Source organism: Miniopterus schreibersii (assembly GCF_964146895.1).
Source record: "Miniopterus schreibersii genome assembly, chromosome: 9".
Lineage (NCBI taxonomy): Eukaryota > Metazoa > Chordata > Mammalia > Chiroptera > Miniopteridae > Miniopterus > Miniopterus schreibersii.
Genome location: NC_138118.1, coordinates 75365144 through 75386256, shown reverse-complemented (window position 1 = coordinate 75386256; position 21113 = coordinate 75365144). Strand labels below are relative to the sequence as shown.

Genomic DNA, 21113 nt, shown 5'->3' with positions numbered 1-21113 from the left:
CAGGTTTGATTCCCAGTCAGGGCACAACCTAGGTTGCAGTTTCAATCCCAGGTTGGTGTTTCTCTCATATGTCAGTATTTCTCTTTCTCTCTCTCACCCTCTTTTCCTTCTCCTCTCTCTAAAATCAGTAAAACATATCCTCTGGTAAAGATTAAAAGGAATTCTAGAGAAAGTAAAATTTAGGATGTCGGTTATATATATGTCGGCTCCCTCACATCAAACATCACATCCTTGGGGAAGCCTTCTGAGATCCTCCCAAACTAAGATATATTCCCCCTCTATAATCTTTCAGCATCATAAAACTTTTCTTTATCCACATTTTATAATTATGTTTCTTTTTGTGATCTTTCATTAACATTTTTCTTTATCAATAGATAGAAATTTCTAGGAGGTAAAGGATCCTGTTTGGTTTTATTCATCACCGTGTCCCCAGCACCTAGCAAAGTGCCTGGCATCTCACAGGCATTTTATAATTTTTTGTTGAATGAATGACTTGATAAATGAACGAGTATTGTATTATCATGGTGCCTAACAATGAAAAGTTTATAAAGGGCAATACTAATAACTGTATAATAAATAGTCCCAGAAAAGTGACCAGATCCTTAAGCTACAAAGTAACAAATGTATACCATGTTCTGTACAATGCACCATTCTCGGACATTCATAATTCTTAAAAAATTATATGTGAATTCATTTACTAGACAATCAGTTTAAAAAGACTCTTTTTATAAACCTGCTGCTATTTTTGAGAATAGTGGGAAATTTTAAAAAAATACATTTTCCATATATATGTATGTATATTATGCTATATTTAATACACACACAAAGTCTTCTTTATTTGGTTTATTAAAAACTATTTTTAAATTTGTAAAAAAAATTACCTTGTAGCCTGGATCAATGATTAACACTGTGTCTAATCTGGAGAAATTCAAGTGGAGATTTAGCAATTATTTGATTCATGTGATAAAGGCATTCAATTGACAATATAAACCAAAAAATAAATGTGTCTAAATTACAGCTTATTTACATTGATCATATCTTCTGGGTGATTCATAAATTTTCACTTTCATTCTGAAGGGAGTAAGCATAGTTATAGTTTTTTTATTCAATGTATTTAAAGTAAAAACAAAAGGCAGCTTACCCATTTCTCCCCACCTAACACTTATCATTAAAAATAATGAAGAAATTTCCTTTTCAGAGCACTTTTAATACTCTCCAAAAGAGTCTGACACCTTAGACTCCAGTACAAGTACTGTCTTTGTCACACAGCTAAGGTCACGTTGTTAACATTCCTTATTAAGGGAAAGCCTCTCTGTGTGTTTTCCATTTTCATTTCTGACATTTAATTAGAATTAATGAAGTTATGGCATTTACAGATTGCAAGAGCTGCCAGGACTCCTGAAACTGCTAGAAAAAGCCATGAAATCTATGGCTTTCTCACAGGAGGCCAAGTGACAGGAGACACACTAATTTTACACGTGTAGCTGAGAATGTGTGTGCCTCCCTGTCTGTGCAGAAGGGGCTAAGATGATCTAAGGCACGCTCTTTGGCTGCTTTATGCAACACGAAGGAATGAAGACAAATGTTTATAAAAGAAAACACTCGAATCCCTGGTTCCCCTTGGTGGTATCACTACACTGTCAAACAGTAAAGGAATGTTTAAATACAAATAAAGTAGACTTTCCCTGATGAAATTTCCTCTCTGGTATGTAATTGCTGGGTGTGTCCTTGGGAGTTCCAAGTGTGAGTAGTTCGTTGCTCACTTAGGGAACTCAGCTCACCTCTTGGCACCCACGATGCAGTAAACAGCAGCTTCCAGACGCCAGAGCTGCCAGCAGCCGCGGGTGGCTGGGCAAGTGACAGACATACAGACACGATGCCTTCACACACTCCATCTTGGGCCCGCTTGGTTGATTGATTGATCGGATACTCGATGCATTCAAAGGAAGTCACATAACTTATATCTAAGTTTTGAAGCGTTGTGATAAACAACCATGAACACACCGCACAAACCCGAAGAGAACTGAAACATTATCCGGTGGTTGTTGCATCTACACCTACGTCCCTCGCCTACCTCATTCCCCTGCTTCCTCTTTAGAGGTAACCACAATCTTGAATTTTTGTGTTTATTTTTCCTAGTTCAAAAAATTGTTTTAGCACACATATATCCCTTGAAACTTTGTATTGTTCTGTTTTTCTTGTTTTATGCTTTATAAAAATGATATCATACTTAATGTAGTCTTCTGCAGCCTGATTTTTTTTCACCCGAAGGTATGTTGCTAAGGTTCGTCTGTGCTGTTACGTTCAGCTGTATTTCACACATGCAAGTTTGATTTTAACATAACACAGTTTATGAAGTTGTTACAAAGTGCTTGGACATTCAGGTTGCTTAATTTATTTAGTTTGCGGAGTTCTATATGTTTGGTTGTTTTTTTGCCATTGTAAGCAGTGCTGCTGAGATTGTGTCCACTGGTGAAGAGGTTCGAGAATTCTCTAGGACTAGGGCCTAGGAGGGGAACTGCTGAGTCTTCGGGTATTCGGAAGTTGACGTTTACAGGACAGTGCTGAAGTTTTTCCAAGTGGTTGTATCAATTCACACTCCCGCCAGTGATATGTAAGAATTCCTGGTACCTTCATCCTCACACCTGATATTATCAGGCCTGCTTTGTAGCAATCTAGTAGATGTAAAATAGTATTTCATTTGGGATCAGTCCTGAGCTTTCTTCCCCTTGCCCCACCCTGACGACATTCTAAGCTGTCCCCAAGCCACGTGGCTCTAGAAGGAATTGAAGCAGGTAGATAAGGGTGGAAAGTTTCATGAGCCGTGAAGACCCTGAAATTTGTAGAGTTGGTCCCTGCAGAAGCCTTTCCTGTACGTCATTCATTAAATTAATGTTTTCCGTTGCACCGATGTGCCAGGCACTTCCCTGGGCCCAGGAAAGTCACCGTGAACGAAACAGACGAGGTCCTTGCCCTCACGGAGCTCACATTCTGGTTGGGAGGAAAAAGAGAATAAACATAATATATGACAGATTATCGGAAAGTGAAGACCAGCTTTGGGGCCACATAAGCCAGTGTTCAAACTAAGTGCTGAGCAGAAATGTTGGTATTCTCTCCAGTCTGTCCACTTGGAGGCGTGTCTGGGAGCAGGGCATTCAAGGACGCCATGGGACAATCTCACCCCCTAGAGTGCTCCTTCTGGAGGCTGGGCCCACAGGGCGACAGGACAGAAACAGAAGCCGGGCATCTCTGCCAGCCAGCACCTGCCTGTTCCTTTTGTCCTGCTAACTGCCGCTCACCTTCGCTCCCTTTACCTAATGCTTTGGTTCTGAGTCTTCTTTCGCCCCCTCCATAAGGCTGTGAGACTTGGTACTGAGTTCTAGTGTTTCCAGCCACACTATCCCTCTTGCTATTTTTCAGACATTCAATATAAGCTCATTTAAAAATTGACTTTAACAAGCCAATCAGTAAATACATATGTGAGTCAACATGGTAAGGTGGAACATTATTGAATATCAGATGATATTAATGAATTATTGATAATTTAAGTGTGATGTGATATTGTGGCATGTCAAAGAAAACTGTTCATAATTTTAGAAATACATACTAAATATTTATTTTATTATTATTTTTAATTTAATCCTTACCCGAGCATATTTTTTCCATTGCTTTTCAGAGAGAGGAAGGGACAGAGACAGAGACAGAGAGAAACAGCTATGTGAGAGACACACATCGACTGGTTGCCTCCCTCTCGATGCCCAACCAGGGCCCAGGATCTAGCCTGCAACTGAGGTACGTACCCTTGGCTGGAATCAAACCGGGGACCCTTCAGTCCACAGGCTGAGGCTCTAACCACTGAGCAAACTGACCAGGGACATACTAAATATTGACATGCTGTCTTGGGTTTGCTTTCAAATAAGCCAATATTGGAGGGCAGGCTAGAGAATTGATTGGAAGTATAGAAGCAGAGTAATGGATACAGGGGGTTCATTATACAATTCTATTTTTGGACATATTCAAATTTTTCCATAATAAAAAGTTAAAATGGTACAAAAATGTTTCTGCCTCAGAATATGATGTGCATGTGCTGTTACCTCTCCTGGAATGCTGTTCTTCCAGAAACCCACACAGCATACTTCCTTGATTTTTTCTAGTCCTGCCCAAATGTCACGCCCTTAGAAGGACTTTCTCCACCTTAGGCAAAACAGCATTTCTCTCCCCCGGCTTTACTTTTCTAGCCCTTTATCCTGCTTTGTTTTCCTTTACAGCACTTCTTACTGGCTGGTATTTGCCATGTTTTCATTTGTAAAAAATGTAGGTTCCATTAGGACAGGGACTTTGTTTCATTTATTGCAATGTCTCCATGCCTTGAACAGAGCCTGGTACATAAGAGAAACTCAACAAATATTAATTAAAGGAATGAATGTGCATGTTATACAGCTGAGTGCTTCCCCCCATCAAAACCAGATCAGAACTCCTGCTATATCGAGTTCCTTTATCTACCATGAATTGATTCTCTGTCCAGAGTTCTACTTGTGCATTTAAGGCCTGGGGGAAGCACGTCATAAATGCTAAGGTGCTATGTAAGTTTGGAGACACTAAAACAGAGTTAGCAGTTTACTATAGTTAGGTCACCAGTGTGCAATGTCTTAGAAAAGCTTCCATTGCAAAATCAGCTCTTGTCAAGACCATCGCCTAGAAGCAAATGTACTCTGGCTAACTCAACCCCTAGAAACATAGACCATTATGATATTTCACAGTTGAACTCTGGAGTCTCCTTTTGCTGGAGATATGTAGCCAACCTATCCTTTGAAGATAATTTTAGTTTGCTTTTTCTATATAAGTGAACTTACTCTGGGGTCCCTAGAGCTGTAGACCTGTCTTCCTTAGAACAAGTTGTGCAGATTCACACAAAAAACACGACCAGGCCACTGTCCATGGAACCAATAAAACCAGGGTCTCGTCTTCATTCACCAAACCAGAGCTGTGCAAGACTCATACTCCTGGTTCTCTTTCCTTTACCCTGTTTAACATGACAACGCTCTTACTAGTGAGTTCTGGACACTCTCACCAGACTTGGACTTCCTCTCCTTCCTCGGTTCTGCTCCTGGTGTTCCCCGCACCTCTTTGGGGGATTAACAGGAGGGACAGCTACTGTGCCAGAGGGCCTCAGGGCTGCCCATTCCCCAAAGACCAGCCCACAGGCAGAGGATAAACAATACCAACAAAACCCAGGTGTCCTCTTCACGAGGCAACACGTTTTGAAAATCATGAGTTTACTTGAAGATTTCAATTTGAGCACATTTCACTTCAGAGAAATAAACATACTTCTCTAAGGTTCTGAGGACACTCATATTGCAAGCATTACACAGAGCACCTATGGACATGATATCAGAGACCTTCCTTATCTGAACTACACTCATAATGAGGTGTCACATAATTCCTGGGATGATATCTAAAAGGAGAAAAACATTTTAATATGAGAAACTGTCAAATATACTAAAGTTTGTCTAAACAGTGCTGAAGAAGCATTTTCATAATGTCTGTTTACCATTTGCTGTGAAGGAGATTTTTCTGCCTACCAAATAGGCCCATGGTTAGGTTCCCACATCTTGTTAAGGCTGACTGATGTGGACTCTGGCTCTTTTAGCGTATAAAGTTTCAGGGGAAAAGACTGGGATTCTGGGAAAGGCCACTCTCATGTAATAATGATGTCTTACTCTCAATGGCTTCCACGAGAAAGGAAGCGTACAGCAAGAAACGCAGATGGGATGACCAATGACCGACTTCTGCATCATGCAAAGGTAAGGCTAGTAGGAGACCTGGAAGAGCAGGTGGACCGAAGGGGCAGAAGTGGGGTCGCAGTGGGCCCTGGGGGAGGCAGAGGTTCCTCCAGCGCTTTCAGTCTGCCTCTAAGAATAAAATGTCAAACTTCACATTCAGAACAGAATCATTTTCCACAGACACTCTTGTTTGCAGGCCTTTCCCTTTGTCTACTAACTAATTCCTACAAAGAATTTTGAGCATAGAGGGCATTCGATGCTCAAGAATTATCAGAGGATGTGGGAAGCAAATCCATGGAAGACAGCTGAAGATTAAATAATTCATCATTTTTAATATATTTGACATAGGAGTATATTTCATGCTTCTCTTGCCCTTACTAAATGAATTAATGCAATATGTATATATTTAACTTATTGTGAAATATTTGAGATATTAAAAAATATGAAGAATAATAAATACCCATGTACACTTAATCCAGTCTAAAGAGTTAAATTTTCTCAATACAGTGGAGATTGTATTCTCCTCCCTACAGGGGTAACTAGTATTCTAAATTGAGTGTTTATCCTATATATTTCTTTAAAATTATATTTCATGCCAAACCTGTGGAGGTTATGAACATAGTCTTTCAATTCTAAAGCTCTAGGGCCCTTTTAACATTGTGCTAAAAATCTCTCTCTTATTGCTCTAATAAGTTAATACTAAAAATATTTTTAGCATAACATGAAGCTTTCTACAGTATATTATTTTAAATGAGTCAATTCATTGGTAGTAAATATCTCAAGCTAAACAATAAACTTAAGTAATCTGGGAACTCTGTGGATTAAATTTATAGTTTTTATTCTACCTTTTATTAAACTTAAAAAAAAAAAAAAAAAAGAGCCATTCAAAAGTAGAAGGAATCCTTGATTACCTGGAGCTTGGCCAGATTCCATGGCATATATAAGCAACTGACAGTAGCCAGAATATAATACTTGAAAGGGGCCAATACCTAAGGGGTGTACCCTATATTCTTTAAGGTGGGTATAATTCCCAATGAACTTAGCCTTGTGCCCAACACTCCTTGGTCATAATTAGGCATGTTTCAGAGTTGTATGAATGCTTGTTAACCAGCAGGGCACCATTTAATAAATCTCTGTACTGTTACAGTCATCTAAGAGGCCTGTCTGCTAGACACCAAATACTTTTGCCAGAGTGGTAGATGCACTTAGAAAGGGCATTGTTTTAGGTCAGCTCAGTAAAACATGACTGGGTCAAATGAAGTAGTTTATTTTGTAAAGGACCAGATCAATGGTGCTTTGTTGGGAACTGGCAGTGAAGATAGCTGTCGTCCAGTGACTTGGTTTGCTGGTTTTCAGTTCCTTGGACAAAGACCTTGTATTATTATTCATTCGATTCTACAATGTTGTGTCTGAAACTGACATTTTAGGAACTCTGAAAATTGAAAATTTGTTCACAACTCATTTGATGCCAAAATCATATACTGGTCTGAACTCATTTAGGGGCGAGTCATCACCTGAACTGACATTAGGCTACTTAATGTCTTCATTTAAACCACTTACTGTGACTATTTATATGTTTGGCTGCAGAAATATTAATGTATTTGAGTAGAGGGTTTTGCTCCAGACCCCCTGGGGGTGCTATGCAATATATACAACTATCATTTTAAAATCCCAAAACTTCAGAATTCTGGAACACAGTTGGCCCTACAGGTTTCAAATTAGGGCTTGTCGAATTCTCGTGGCTACCACTGATTTACTAGCTACCATGTGCTGTTAGCCCTTGCACTGTTCCATTTTACTCTCACATTGACCTATAATTGAGAAAATCTCATTTCCCGGCCTTTGTTGTTGCAGTAACACACATAATCGAATGGTGAACAAGGTTTTTCCTGTTGCCTCTGATTGCTGGGCAAACCCTAAAGCTGACAACATTAGATGCAAAAAGCGAGGAAAATAGGTGCTTGTACTTTCCACCTTCAATTCTGAAGAAAGCCTTCAGATATATGCCCTCAGAACTTGCTAAAAGCAAAGCTAGATTTGCTACTCCAACTATCACCCCCATCACCAGCAGCTTATATATGAAAACCAAAAATCCTAAAACAAATATCAGGATTCTGAGCTCCCTGACTCCCCCAGGCTTTTATCCTGCTTCTTCCTGCCCCGTCCCACGTCAGGAGGACAGTAAGAGAACCACTGTAGACTCACAAATTTGGGAAGTGCCTGCAAGAAGAGAGCCAGTTTCCAGCCGAAGTTAGGATTATGCCCTGGAATTGTTCATCCACTCGCTGTGCCTAAATTAAGCAGAAGAAAAAGGAATTGGGGAGTGACAACAAGGAGAAGAGAGGGGACAGTTGAGGAGCAACCCGCTTCTTTGCTAACGCAGAACAGTGGATGTACTCAGAGATGGCACTGTCTTGCGCTTAGCTGGTAAAACATGAGTGCATCAATTAAAACACAATTGTTTTTTTCAATTAGTCAGATTCCAACAGGCATGGCAAAGATGTGGAAGTTTCTCTGGCTAAGTGCACAGTGAAAAAGACTGTACCCCACTCAAGACAGCTGCCTGTGGGGCAAGAGGACGCAAGCGGGGGGCATATGTTATGGGTGAAAAGAAGGAATTGATGGACTTTATAAGACATCAGGCTCATGCATCCCAAATTAGTGACGGGATCAACAATAGAGACCCCCAAAGGACCCCTCCATATGCTCCACAGGATGCCTATTTCACCAAGAGCATCTACAGTCAAGAGAGAACAACAGCACAAGTTAAGTAAAAAGGCATCTGCCCCCTTTCCCTACCCTCCCTCTTGCCACAACACATAGAGGGGGAAAGGACCCAGGAGAGTGTGCGCACGTGGGCCTTGCTTTTTGGCTTCTCTCCCTTTGCCATCTATTGTTACCCCATGGCCACCCTCCACCCCATCCCATCCTTTCCTCCACCCTTGACAGAGAAAGTGTTGTTCTCACTCTCTGGCTCAAGCACGAACAAAAGAACATTGTTTCTCCCGCACAGCAGAGCAGGCTGGAATTTTCCAAAGCAACTCCACCAAAGACAAAGAAACATAAGCAAGGAAAACACAATGTTTGAACGTCTGGTCAAGCTAAGAAAGTATAGGTTTCCAACCCTGAACAGCGAAGCCGTGCCAGGCTCTCGACTGCTGTGCCCACGCCCTCTCTGTGAGTCTTCTCCCGAGAATCTCCAGGGCAGGCCATCCACAGTCCCCTCCTCGCCTCCCTTTGACTCCTGGCCTCCTTAGCGGAGGTGAGAAAGGCGTCCTGCCTGAACAGGGGGTGACACACGGGCTGAGAAATGCGATACTTTCCTAGCTTCTGAGTCAGGCGGGCCTGAGCGCCTTTCTGACGGCTCCTTCACCTCTCTGGGCCTTCCTTTCTCTCTCATCTCTACAGCACCTGCTTTGTAGAGCTGCGAAGGCCTCACAGGAACACTCACTTGGTAAGCATTCAAGAAATGTTTGCCATCATTATCGGGATCCAGTGCGGGAGGACCACGCCCTGTGCTTTCTGAAGAGCCACCAGGCGTCGCCTGCCTTCCTCAGCCTGCAGTTATGTCTGGGTCACCCCGTTCTTTCCCACATTCCTCCTCCCTAGTGGGTCCCTAGAGCTTATGTCCTCATACCTGGGTGTTTCTAACAGGCTTCCCTTTACTTTGAAAAAAACCGTATCAGAGGTTAACTGGAATAAACCAGATTAAACTCATCAACCCACTCACAGGTGTAGCTTGGCTTCTTTGCCCAAAGTTCTAGCCTAGTATCTGGGTCATGGGACCCTAGTAACGTGACACATCCCAGGACTAGCTGAACACTTCTGTCTGTTCCGTCTCTGAAGGACACCTTCATTTCCCAAACCCAGGCGGTGGGCCTGGTCAAGGTCAGCCACTCATCGCGCTCTCCCCAGCTCGTGTGGCTTATGTTGGAGCAGGGAGACTGCACCCTACCCCTCCCCATCCAGGAGGCGGACCGACCAGGCTCAAGCCTTGGCTCAGTACTAAATACTAACAGTAAGTGCTTAATCTTTCCAAGCTTCGGTTCATTCTTTGTGGAATGCGGATTAGGCCATCTCCCTCACAGTCAGAAGGTTAAATGAGAGAATGTCAGGCACGTAAGACAGAGATTGGCCTACAGTACCAGAGGCAGAATAAATGGTGGCTGAGATCACCACCACATGCTTATCATATCACAGTTGCTTTACATGAGCAATTAAGTACACAATTTATGTCAAAAGATTAAATAAAGGACTATATTTTACATAGTTTCTCACCCACCTAGAACCTAGTTAGTGAACCAGTGGTTTTCAACCTCAGGGCTCATAAGAGTCACCTGTTTACCTCTGAACTTGGATAAATGTCTGCTCACCTTAGACAGAAGTACAAATAGCATGTTTATGGACTTGGGTACTATTGGTTTCCTAATTGTGGCTCCTCTTTATTGTCGGTTCCAATCACATGACTAAACAAGCTTCCCAGCAAGTTTGTTGTTCTTGGAGGCCTGTCAGTTGGCTACTAGCTGGAGCTCCATTGCCCCAGTCCGCCCTTCTTTTCTATCCAAATTCCCTTCTGCAAAATGCAGCCGTTTCTGCTACATAGTTGGAGCTGACATGTTTGTTAAATAGGTGAACCCACAGGCAGAGGATGGCTACATGTCCCTCATGTTGCCATCTTGCCTGAGCAATGAGTGGGTTCGTGGATAGCAGACATGGCATAGTTTCTTTAAAATATACTAGTGTGGGGTGCACTGAGCTTCTGAGTCAGAGACACCTGGATTGGAGGTTTGGCTCTGTGTGACCCTGGGAAGGTTAATTAACCTCTCAGCCTCTGTAAAGATAGAAATCATGAGAGCACCTACCTCCTTGCCTGTTGGCAGGATTAAATAAATTAATCGAAGAGAAGTGTGGAGTTTTTTGGAGACAGTCTCCTGGGTGTTGACCTCACATCTGTCCTTAGGGTTTCCTAATTCTTCCTTTCCTATTTTTGTTCACTATTTAGTTCTGCTCAGGGCTCTGCCCTGGGTAAATCATTCCTGGAGAATCATGTTTATTTCTGGGCATTTAAAGAGGACTTTGTCCAGGATTATAAAGGTCAGAAAACTGGCATGTGAACTCTCTGACATTAGGTAAAAACTAAGGAAGTAAGAGTCAAGCATGGACTTTAGTTAATAGTCTTTCATTAGCTGTGACAAACATACCATAATAATGTTAACTACAGGAACAATTAGCTGTGCGGTAAATGGGAACTCTAATGCTACTGCAACTTTCCTAACAATCTAATACTATTCTAAAATAAAAGAGGTTATTAACTGTTTAAAAAAATCTATCAATCTCAAAACTATACAAAGTAAAAAATTATATGTATGTTTACAACTTATTCCCGTGTGTACATAATAAGAAACTATCAGAATAAAAATGGAAAGAAAGAATTTAAATGGACTTTGGCCAGATATAAGGAGCACTTTGGTAAGATGATAAAATTGAGCACTTTCTTCAAAAATTTGCAGGTCTCTTGCGTGTAGAAGGTAAGATACAGTGCCCAAGGCAGAAATAACGAGCAGAAATTACAGATGACCCAGTTTCACCCCTGGTGATGATTAAAACTGTCCACACACACACACACACACACACACACACACAAATGGGCACATTCCCAAGTAGTATCTGACCCCTTTCAAAGTAGTGCATGGAGAGGGTACATGACCACCCATGAGGGGGATGGTGCAGTGAGTGGGCAGGGAGTCACCTTTGATAACATTTTATGTATTTTACGGCCACCCCCTTCTCTATGTCCCTCTGTTCTCTCTTGCCCTTTTCTACCTTTATCCTTTGAATATATTAAGTTTCAGATTTGGAAAGGACTTCAGAGACCATTTAGTTCTAATCTGGTGTGTGGATTTCCAACTATCTTCTTGGCCTCTGGTATCATATGCAAACACATCACAGGACTCTCACTTGTTCAGCTTAAATCTGACTCTTTGTTCTTTCTTACACTGGCTCAGCATCCTCATATCTGGCTTTCCCTGCTTTGACAACCTGTTTGGACACACTCCTCTGGCTCTGACATCAGAACACTCACAGATTTGTTCTTGCCCTCCTGCCACACACTGAAGCCCTGGATGGTCCCACCGCCAGTAAAGTCCCAGGGACCTGCTAGGCAACAAGGAACAGAAAAACATCTATCACTGCCTGGCCCTGGAGCTGACATCAATCTCAGCAATTATTTTCATGCAACACTTACAATCAGGACATGGCCTTTCATGCCCTTGTACATGGCACAAATGGCCCCTGAGAAATGAAGCAAAAATGCGGTTTGAAAAATGCATCCTGCCCCACAAAGTAGGACAACTGCATTGAGCCACAAAGTGCCATACACACTATTTAAGATCAAAGGGATTGAAACCCTAGCTCCTTCTGATTCACGTCTTCCAGACCTCAGATAAACGAGCCACTAACCCAGCAGACTCATGTACTCCACAGATAGGACTGTATCTTCCCGCAGCTCACCTTGTTTACAAATGCTGACCAACTTCTGCCCAGACCACACTTAGTGCCACCTAACACCATCTGATGATTAACTGCAGCCCCTAAGTGACCTTCCTTAGCTCCTCCCTTTGGAGATGCCACAGTGGCTGTGCTCTGCCTTGCTCAATGTGTACACACCCAGCTCTGGGCCACCAACAGGTTCCCCTGGCCATCTTTGGTTAGGGGGTTTAACAATCCTGCCTGGCTCTCTGCCCAGTTTCGTCTTCTGTGTCTAGCACTCCCACACTTCCCTTCAAGAATCCATTTCAATGTCAAATGAGGATTCCCTGACTCTCTTTCCTTCTCAGTCCTCAGCGACACTCATTACCCACTTCCCTGGGTTCTCCGGGGACTTGGCTCAGACTTCCATTAGCTTTTCTCACTATATTTTCATTCTTTAATTTCTGTCTACCCATACTCTCCCACTTTCCTTAAGGGCAAGGTCACTTCTATGCATCTTTGTATGTCCAGTGTTTTCCCTGGTCCTGGGCATAGCATATGCACTGAATAAATGTTACTTAAACCCAGATTATTATTCATAACAAAACTGCAAACAGAGCCTCAAGGGCTATGTGGGTTAATTATTCTTTCTCTGCCATTGTCTACATATGGGGAACCTCATGCGGAACGAATCTCTATCATGCCCATTTCTTTGTGATGAGAAGAGTCTATATAATCATATGCTGGGTGGCCAGGGTGACAAGGGTTGAGGTAAAATTACAGGGCCCAGGATGATGGGCATGGCTAATACTGTTCGCAATTCTATTTTGCAAAGAAGAAAATCAACCACATTAAACACCTTCATTTTTAGAAATTCTTTTAATTATTAAAATAATAAATATACTCTATACCACAGGTAAAGCTAAAGTCCTCTTACAATACTAGCTCAGTCTTGATCCCAGCCCTGCTTCTCCAGAGGTATTTGTTGTTATCAATTAAGCAGGCATCTATCCAGATTGTTCCCATGCACTTACATACATAGGAAAAATATAGTACTGTTTTGCGTATGTGTAATATAAGTTTAATCATAAGTAAATGTCTTTAGACTTTCATAAACATGAAGTTTTGCATAGGAGATATCAATGGTTAAAAATGTATAAAAGACATTCATTTAATTGGCTCTGTTACTTAGCCTATGTCTCAGTAACAATGTTAAGAATTAAACATACTCAGAGTATGTGTGTATTTTAATATATAAATACTTATATTAATAAATATAAATATATATTGTATTAATTTTATGTTCCCCAAAGATTATGACTGATTCCCAGCATAGCTCAAGGAAGTGTTATGAAGATTACTGAAATGATTCATAAAACTATTTCAACTGTTTAGAATGCAAAGGCTAACAATAAAGCAGTAAGCTTTAAGTGATCAAAAGTACCCAAATGCAGAAAAGCAGAAAAGCTATATATTGTCTTTAGTGGAATATTAATTCCTACTTTATAATCAAAAGGCCTAGCATAGTCACAAAGTACTTATTCAACACTAGAGAAAAAAATAAATGGAGATATCACTTCTTCCTCAGTAACCTAGTCTGCCTGTGTAAACTGGTCACCGTTCCATGTAGAATTTTATATTTCATAATAGGAAAATCACACCCATGCTTAATAATTTTATCTCAGCACCACCTTGAAGTTTTTCCAACCAAACACAAAGAATGCACTTTGAAGTGTATGATGAAACGTATTAAGGAATGATGAATAGATGTATTCACAGTTGGAAAGTATTTGTGGTTGTGCTGTATTTACTAATCAATTGTTTCAAAATCTGTAAAAAGCTTTTAATTTTAACAAACAGCAGCATGGGTGATGCTCTGAAAAACAAGAAAAAGTTACCCTTTCTAAAGGTCATTTCCATATGTAAGGGAAATTTCCACTGTGCAGTTTCCCCCTCGGTACCAGGCCTACCTTCGCTATCAGTGGAGAAGGCTGGGATTTAGATCTGCCTAACAATCTTGCCCTGGTTTCTTGAGCATCCCCTGGTAACCTCCCATCACTCAACACCCCCAATTGCTTCTTTTGTCTGTAGCTATGGGTGGTATTTCCGGTGAAGGCTTCTGCCATTTTGGCAAGTTACTCAGTGTCCCTGGGTCTCCTTGTATATACCAGAGGCTCATATATTATTCAACTTTCATATGTTTTTCTCATGCTAATTTGCCTCATGTTAATTTGATTTTTAGTCCTGCCAGGGAACTTAAAGGTTAGAGGATACATTTTCCTCCCCAACAGAAGGGAGGGACTACCAGACAAGGTGATTGAGCTAAGATTTGGTACTTGAGCTCCAAATTTATTTAGTGATAGCCTCAGGGTAAATAGAGCGGACTCTGAAGCCAATTCCCAAACCCATTTAATATCCTTTCCATATTTTATTCTTCTGCCTAAACAAATAATTGTGATTCTTATGGGAGACAGTAGATTTTTGGCAGTTTTTCTAGCTGAGAATAGATGCAAAAGATTCCTTTTGCCAATGTTCCTGAGGTGAACTCAGGCTTAGATACTTACATTTTTTTATTGTAGTTTGTGATTATGTGAGAATGGGTTGCATTAACAGAAAAATAGAAGTCAATGTTGTTTTTCTTTTTGAGTTTTTATCACTACTTTGGGCTCTTAATAGTGAGGAGTCGTTTCATATTTTACATTCCACAGACCATTTTACCCACAATGATTAAAACATGTCTGTTTTTCTGAGAAATAACATTATTATGTCTAAAGGCATTCTGCCTTAGGTTTATAAAAGTATCAAGGACAAAAATTGCATTGGTGTTGGAGTGGGTCAATTTTGTCACAAAGGATAAGTGATTGTTTCACAGACCATTGTTTTATATAGATTTTACTTAAATCTCAACAAATGACACTTACACCTGTTACTGATTATGGTGGCTCTAGGTTCTTGAATTTGGCCAAAAAATTCAGAGCCAAGCCCTAGCCAGTTTGGCTCACTGGTTAGAGCGTCGATCGTGAATTGAAGGGTCCCAGGTTCAATTCCAGCCAAGGGCACGTACCTCTGTTGCAAGCTGGATCCCCAGCCCCAGTCAGGGCCTGTGCAGGAGGCAATCAATCGAAGTGTCTCTCTCACATTGATATTTCTTTCTCTCTCTCTCTCCCAATGGAAAAAATATCCTTGGGTGAGGATTTAAAAAAAAAATTCAGAGCCAAGAACTCCATTGAGTGAGGAACTTTATGTAGAATGCAAAGCTTAAGTACACTAGAAGAGAATATTCAAGTGGGCTGCTCAGAGAGTTGCCTTGGCCTGTTAAAAAGAAAGTCGAAGCCCTGGCCAGGTGGCTCTGTTGGCTGGAGTGTTGTTTTGTATACCAAAAGGTTGCCAGCCTCAAATTCCAGTCAGGGCACATACCCAGGTTGCAAGTTTGATCCCTAGTCAGGTTCAGGGCACTTACAGGAGGCAACCAACCAATGTTTCTCTCTCTCTCCCTTCCTCTCTCTCTCAAAAATCAATAAAAACATATCCTCTGGTGAGGAAAAGAAAGAAGGAAAGAAGGGGGGGAGGGAGGGAGGGAGGGAGGGAGGGAGGGAGGGAGGGAGGGAGGGAGGGAGGGAGGGAAAGAGAGTTACAAAAGCAGAAGAAGTGAGCCAGCTGGGCTGCGTGGACTCAGGAAACAAGTTACTGAGGCAAAAGAAGCACCCTTGGAGATTAGTTCAGGGCTTAGCCCAGCACAAGCTGCTGCTGCCCACTGCTCCCCTGGTTGCAAGTCTCATAGGGATCCTTAGAGATTAGGAGAAAGCAAGCAAAAATACACATCTGAAGAAAGAAGATGAGTGTGTCTTTAGGGTTTTTATTTATTTCCTAAATGCAGAAATTCTAGGGGAGGTCTCAGGGGAGGATCTCAACAGACTATTCATCAGCTTTGCTGGTATGTCCTTTAACTCAGTGACTCATCAAAATGAGCTGATGAGAGTCAGGGTCATGATCTCTACTGATTGGCTGGCACTAGCGTAGAGGGGTCATTCGTCAATGCATCTGGTTCTGATGTCAGCCATGGTGTCACTTTGGTTTTAGTTCTTTCCTGGGTCTGGAGCTGAAACACAACTAAGGTCTAGATGTTATCTCAAGTTTGACCAAAACTATGGTGTTTTGGTCAAACTAGAGATAGGCCCAAGGCTTTGTTCCTAAGATTATTTGATGCTGATCAGAACCTCATTGTGTGCTCAGGCCTTAATGCCTAAGGGATGGTCTTGCAAGGGAGAAGGAGACAGGTGAGTCAGGTGCTGGATGGGGCCAGCTTGAATCAGCCATGTGTCTTAGTTTCCCCATTCCACTTGCCAAGGAATTTTCCTAGCTTCTTACTATCCTGCCTTATACCTTTGGTTAAGGTCTGCTTTTCTATAGCATCAAAGAAACTGGACTGAGAGATAACCACGTACATACCATGAACTGTCTGAAGGCCAACTTGAATCATCAGTCAGTTTATGTCAGCAGGTGTTGGCAAACTATATTGATTTTAAGAGTAAATATTAGTTAAGATGCTTTTGGGTGGAAGTAAAATATAAATAAGCACTTAGAGTGGCTTAAAAAATAACTTACTTTTATCACAGAATAAAAGTCCAAAAAGCTCTAAGCTGGTGTTAGGGAGGAAAAATTACTCTCTACCTTTCACCTTTCAAGTTCTGGCAGTGAGGGAACCACTCTTACAAATGGAGATTTCCCTAATAAATGTGAATATCCTTTACAAAGGGTTCCTTGTTCTTGGTACTCAGAGCTTCTCCCGTGTCTGCTGTTTGCTAAAATTAATCAGCTTAAAATAATCAATATCCCAAAGAGGCTTATTTTGGGGTGGCAAACTCTGTTGCCCTTCACTGGTTTTTCTGCAATTTCTTTTTATTTTTTTAGAGTGAACACTCAAGCCTTTATTCTACACAAACATGTATAATTCCACTCATTCAAGTGTATTAAGAACTGGATTTATATTAACAAGAGGTTTACAGTAGAGAAAAGAAGCGGATGAGCTCAAGTAAAAATAGCAAACACCCAAATAGCTGATATCCTACAATAATATTTTCTGCAATTTATTGATCTGTTTTTAAATTGATTTTTTGAGTGAGAGAGAGACCTGTGCTGTTCCACTTATTTATGCATTCACTGGTTGATTCTTGTATGTGTTCTGACCAGGGATGGAACCTACAACCTTGGCGTACCGGAACGACACTCTAACTGAGGTAACCGACCAGGGCCGAAATTTCTTGATTCTGACCCTCATTGTCACAAGAGTGTGTCCCTGGCTCTGAGCATCACATCTTCACACAATCACATTAAAGTGGAAGGGGGAGAAGTGAGGACAAACTTTTCTTTCTTTTCTTCTCTCATAAATTCCAAGCAGATTTCCCCTTACATCACTGGCCAGAACTGGGGTCACAAGGGAGGCAGAGAATTCAAGGACTTGGCATTTTTTGCCTCCACCGTGGGAGGCAGCCATGCCAGCAAGGAAGACAGGAAAGTCGGTATGACCTTGGGAAGACAGCCAACAGTGTCGCCACAGGGACCTGGTAGCTATGGTCACTGCATGTGCCTTGCCTGTTTCTTATGGTCAGTGAGCTAAAATGTGGAATGCGCAATGTCCCGTGCCGGCAGAAGAGGAGAGAGTGGAAACACGGGCTGGTATAGAAAGGCAATCTGATGAATCGGCAACCTGCAAGAGTCAGAAAAGTTGTAAACTATCCCTAACTCACAACGCTGTTCCAGTCAGCAGGACACAACTGCCAGGCTAATGAGCTGAATACTGAACACTGGATACCGGGAGTCCCCTCTGAAACACTCACTGGATCTTTTTCCCACTCTCCGAAGCCTCGCACGCCTGGAGAGTGATCTTTCTGTTGGGGTTTCCCTCCTAACGGGTTGACTGGAAGTCTACTCGTATTTGTTTGTTCAGATGGTTACTCATGAGCTCTCTTGCACTGCCCCAGGGGCAGGGGCAGATGGTAGTTAGGACTTCACAGAAATCTAGAAGTCAATGGAGAAAGCATTGCTTACTCTGCTTATTAAAGATAATACACTTTCTCATTTGCACGTATTAATAAGCACACTCCCTTACAGAATCCAGTGAATAATGCCATGCCAGGTTTCCATTTCATTCAGCGGAATCCCACCTTCCCAGCAGCCTACTTCAGAATGATTCTCAGTATTTCCATTAGAACAAAAGAGTTAACGCAGAGCAAAGCAAGGGGGGGGAGGGGGCCCACTGGTCATTGTATATTGTAAAGTGGAAACAAACATCTTTTGTTTTGTTGTTGTTTTTTTAATAAAAACATGATAATCAACATCCTAACCAAATGTAATAGGCAGGCATTTGAATATTTTTAATTAAAAGGACTAGTGCATAGTGCCACATTTAGTCAAATCTAGAGTTCCTGGTTCAGGCTTAAATCATAAATGTGGGCATTATTGCCTTTTACAATACACCATTGATAGAACACCAACTTTAAAGCCAATTAAAGGTTGGCAATCTTCCTACCATTGGCAAAGTAACACTTGTTAACAGTTCCCCTTGTGACACGTTTCAGCATAATCACTGATTTCTGGAAACCTTATTTAGCACTTACGGATATTTTGAAATCTCTAATGAATTTCTTTTTATAGACATTTTTACGTTTTACTCTAATTTTTTAAAGGTGTTCAGGTAGTTTAATTTTATACACTCAGATGGTGCGTGTACCCAGATATTTATATGTGAAAGACAAAATGTTAGAGTATGTAGAACTATACTCTATAAATAATGGTTTGCTCGTAATACTCAGATTTTAATGGTTCCATTTCTGAAATCTAATTGTACCCAAATTCATTCAGAAAAACTTCACACCAGAATCTAAATGTGCAGACAACTGTTCTTTCTGATTAATAAGTTACAAGTTCTTGTCATTTAAGAATGGGTTAAAAATAGTTAGCATAAGTAAATTCTTTCATGGTTATTTACTTCAAATAAAAGTGTTTTGGAGGCTAGTAAAATCTTTTTTACATTTCATATGGAAATAATTTGATAAACTTGGCAAAGATGTGACAAATGAGCTAAGAATATTCAAGTTATTTTAGTCTTGAGTTACTAACACTGAACAGAGAACTAGTTTTCACCAAGTAAAGAACAGCTTGATTATGTGCCATGCAAATGTTAATACAAAAGTAAGCAATAGCTAGTTTTCACTTAGGTTTTATGTTTGGCGTGCTTCAAATAGATAATATTAATTCCAGATGACACAATGCATCTGTATACTCAATACTAGAAACTAGGTAACATTAAAACCAGATTATAAAAGGCATCCCAATACTCAATATTAATAATGGATAATATTAGTATAAGATAATACAGTGTATCCCAATATTGACAGTAGATTGATTCGGGTACATAATTTGAAACGTATTTATCTTCAGCCATTCACACAGTGTTTATGTCAGGACTAAATATCAGTATGTTTAATCACTCCCATTTTTTAATTTATTTTTTAAAACTAGGTGCTTTAGGGATAAGTTTTTAAAAACTTTAAGATACAATTTCAAATTTTGTAAATTATATCGATAATGGTAAAACATCAGAAAAAACCCACATATATAAAAATTAAGACTTGATTAAATAAACTGTATCTTTAGGTTAATGCGGCAGAGATCATTAGTTACCTACCTGTATCAACTAACCCTTATTTCTTAGTAACTTCCTGATTTCATTCAGGATGGCGTGAGCATGTTGATGTTAGAACGTCCAAACCTGTAGAGAAATTTTAAAAAATATTTCTAAAATTGATTTTTAGAGAGAAAGGAAGGGAGAAGGGGAGAGAAACAGCGATAGGAGAAAGAAACATTGATCGGCTGCCTCCTGCACGCCCCCTACCGGAGATTGAGCCTGAAACCCGGGCATGGGCCCCGACCAGGGGTCAAACGGGCAACCTTTCGGTGCACAGGACGGTGCTCAACCAACCGACCACACCAGTTGGGGCTATAAGAGTTTACATGAGCCAAAGTGAGACATGCTGAGAAGTGAGATCTCAAATGCTGTGGAGGGTAAGAGTTTTGCAGTTTCTTGCATACCTCTGAAATTAACACAGGACTATAAGGAAGATTTGCATGAAAGTGGAAGAAAGCAAGGCAGGCAAGTCTCTATGATCAAATGGCGGGATAGTTAACGATCTTATGTGCTCCCTTGAGGGTGGTTATGCCTCTGAGGGGTCTGAAAAAGAGGATTCTTCTGACATTTCAAAGATGTGTTAACCTAGATGCACAAGAACAATGGACAGGGCTTGCTTAAGGCGAAGATAAACCTTTTATTAGAGAATTTATAGGCCTGAACATGACTACCACCTGGCCTAACCAGATAGGAATTTATGATCAGTTCACCACCGTGTGAGGTTGCTTTTGGTCACGGAACCTGCCAGATTTATTACAGAACTCTTTTTTGTTCACAGGCATGCAACTGTGCAGTTACACAAGGACCCCTGCTCAGAAGGGATGTATGTTTAGCTCATGCTCTATTGTTGCTATGTGAAATTCTTAATTTTGTCTTTGACGTTGTGTTTTGTAAGTGAGATCTGATAGGACATCGGAGCATGTGTGTGAGGAGAGGAGCACAGGCGATATGCTTGTTTACTGTTCATTGTTACCTCATTTGCACATAAGACCATGAGCTCAGCATTCCTGTGGTCCCACAGTGAACCAGAGCTCAGCAAGACTCAAAGCAAGAGCAAGGAAAGTGTGTTATGTCTAAAAGTGACTAAGCTGGGAAGCCACACTTTCCATTTGAACCAGAACTTGCTACCCAGAAAGAAGGCAATGGCATTCCCAGAAGCATGACAACCAAGGAAC

General features: G+C 41.0%; 1 long non-coding RNA gene across 2 annotated transcripts in view; it reads right to left on the bottom strand.

The window, feature by feature from the left end:
- Positions 1-840: 840 nt before the first annotated feature.
- The window catches only part of LOC308561543, a 36084-nt gene continuing 15811 nt past the window's right edge, over positions 841-21113 (bottom strand). The window contains exons 1-3 of one of the 2 annotated variants that reach the window (XR_013999526.1): positions 10646-10789; positions 7989-8074; positions 841-2991 (exon numbers count right to left, since the gene is read on the bottom strand). This is a non-coding gene — a long non-coding RNA (uncharacterized lncRNA). Of the gene's footprint in view, positions 2992-7988; positions 8075-10645; positions 10790-19938; positions 20023-21113 lie in introns of those variants that run through there. The other variant, XR_013999525.1, reaches the window with a different exon arrangement.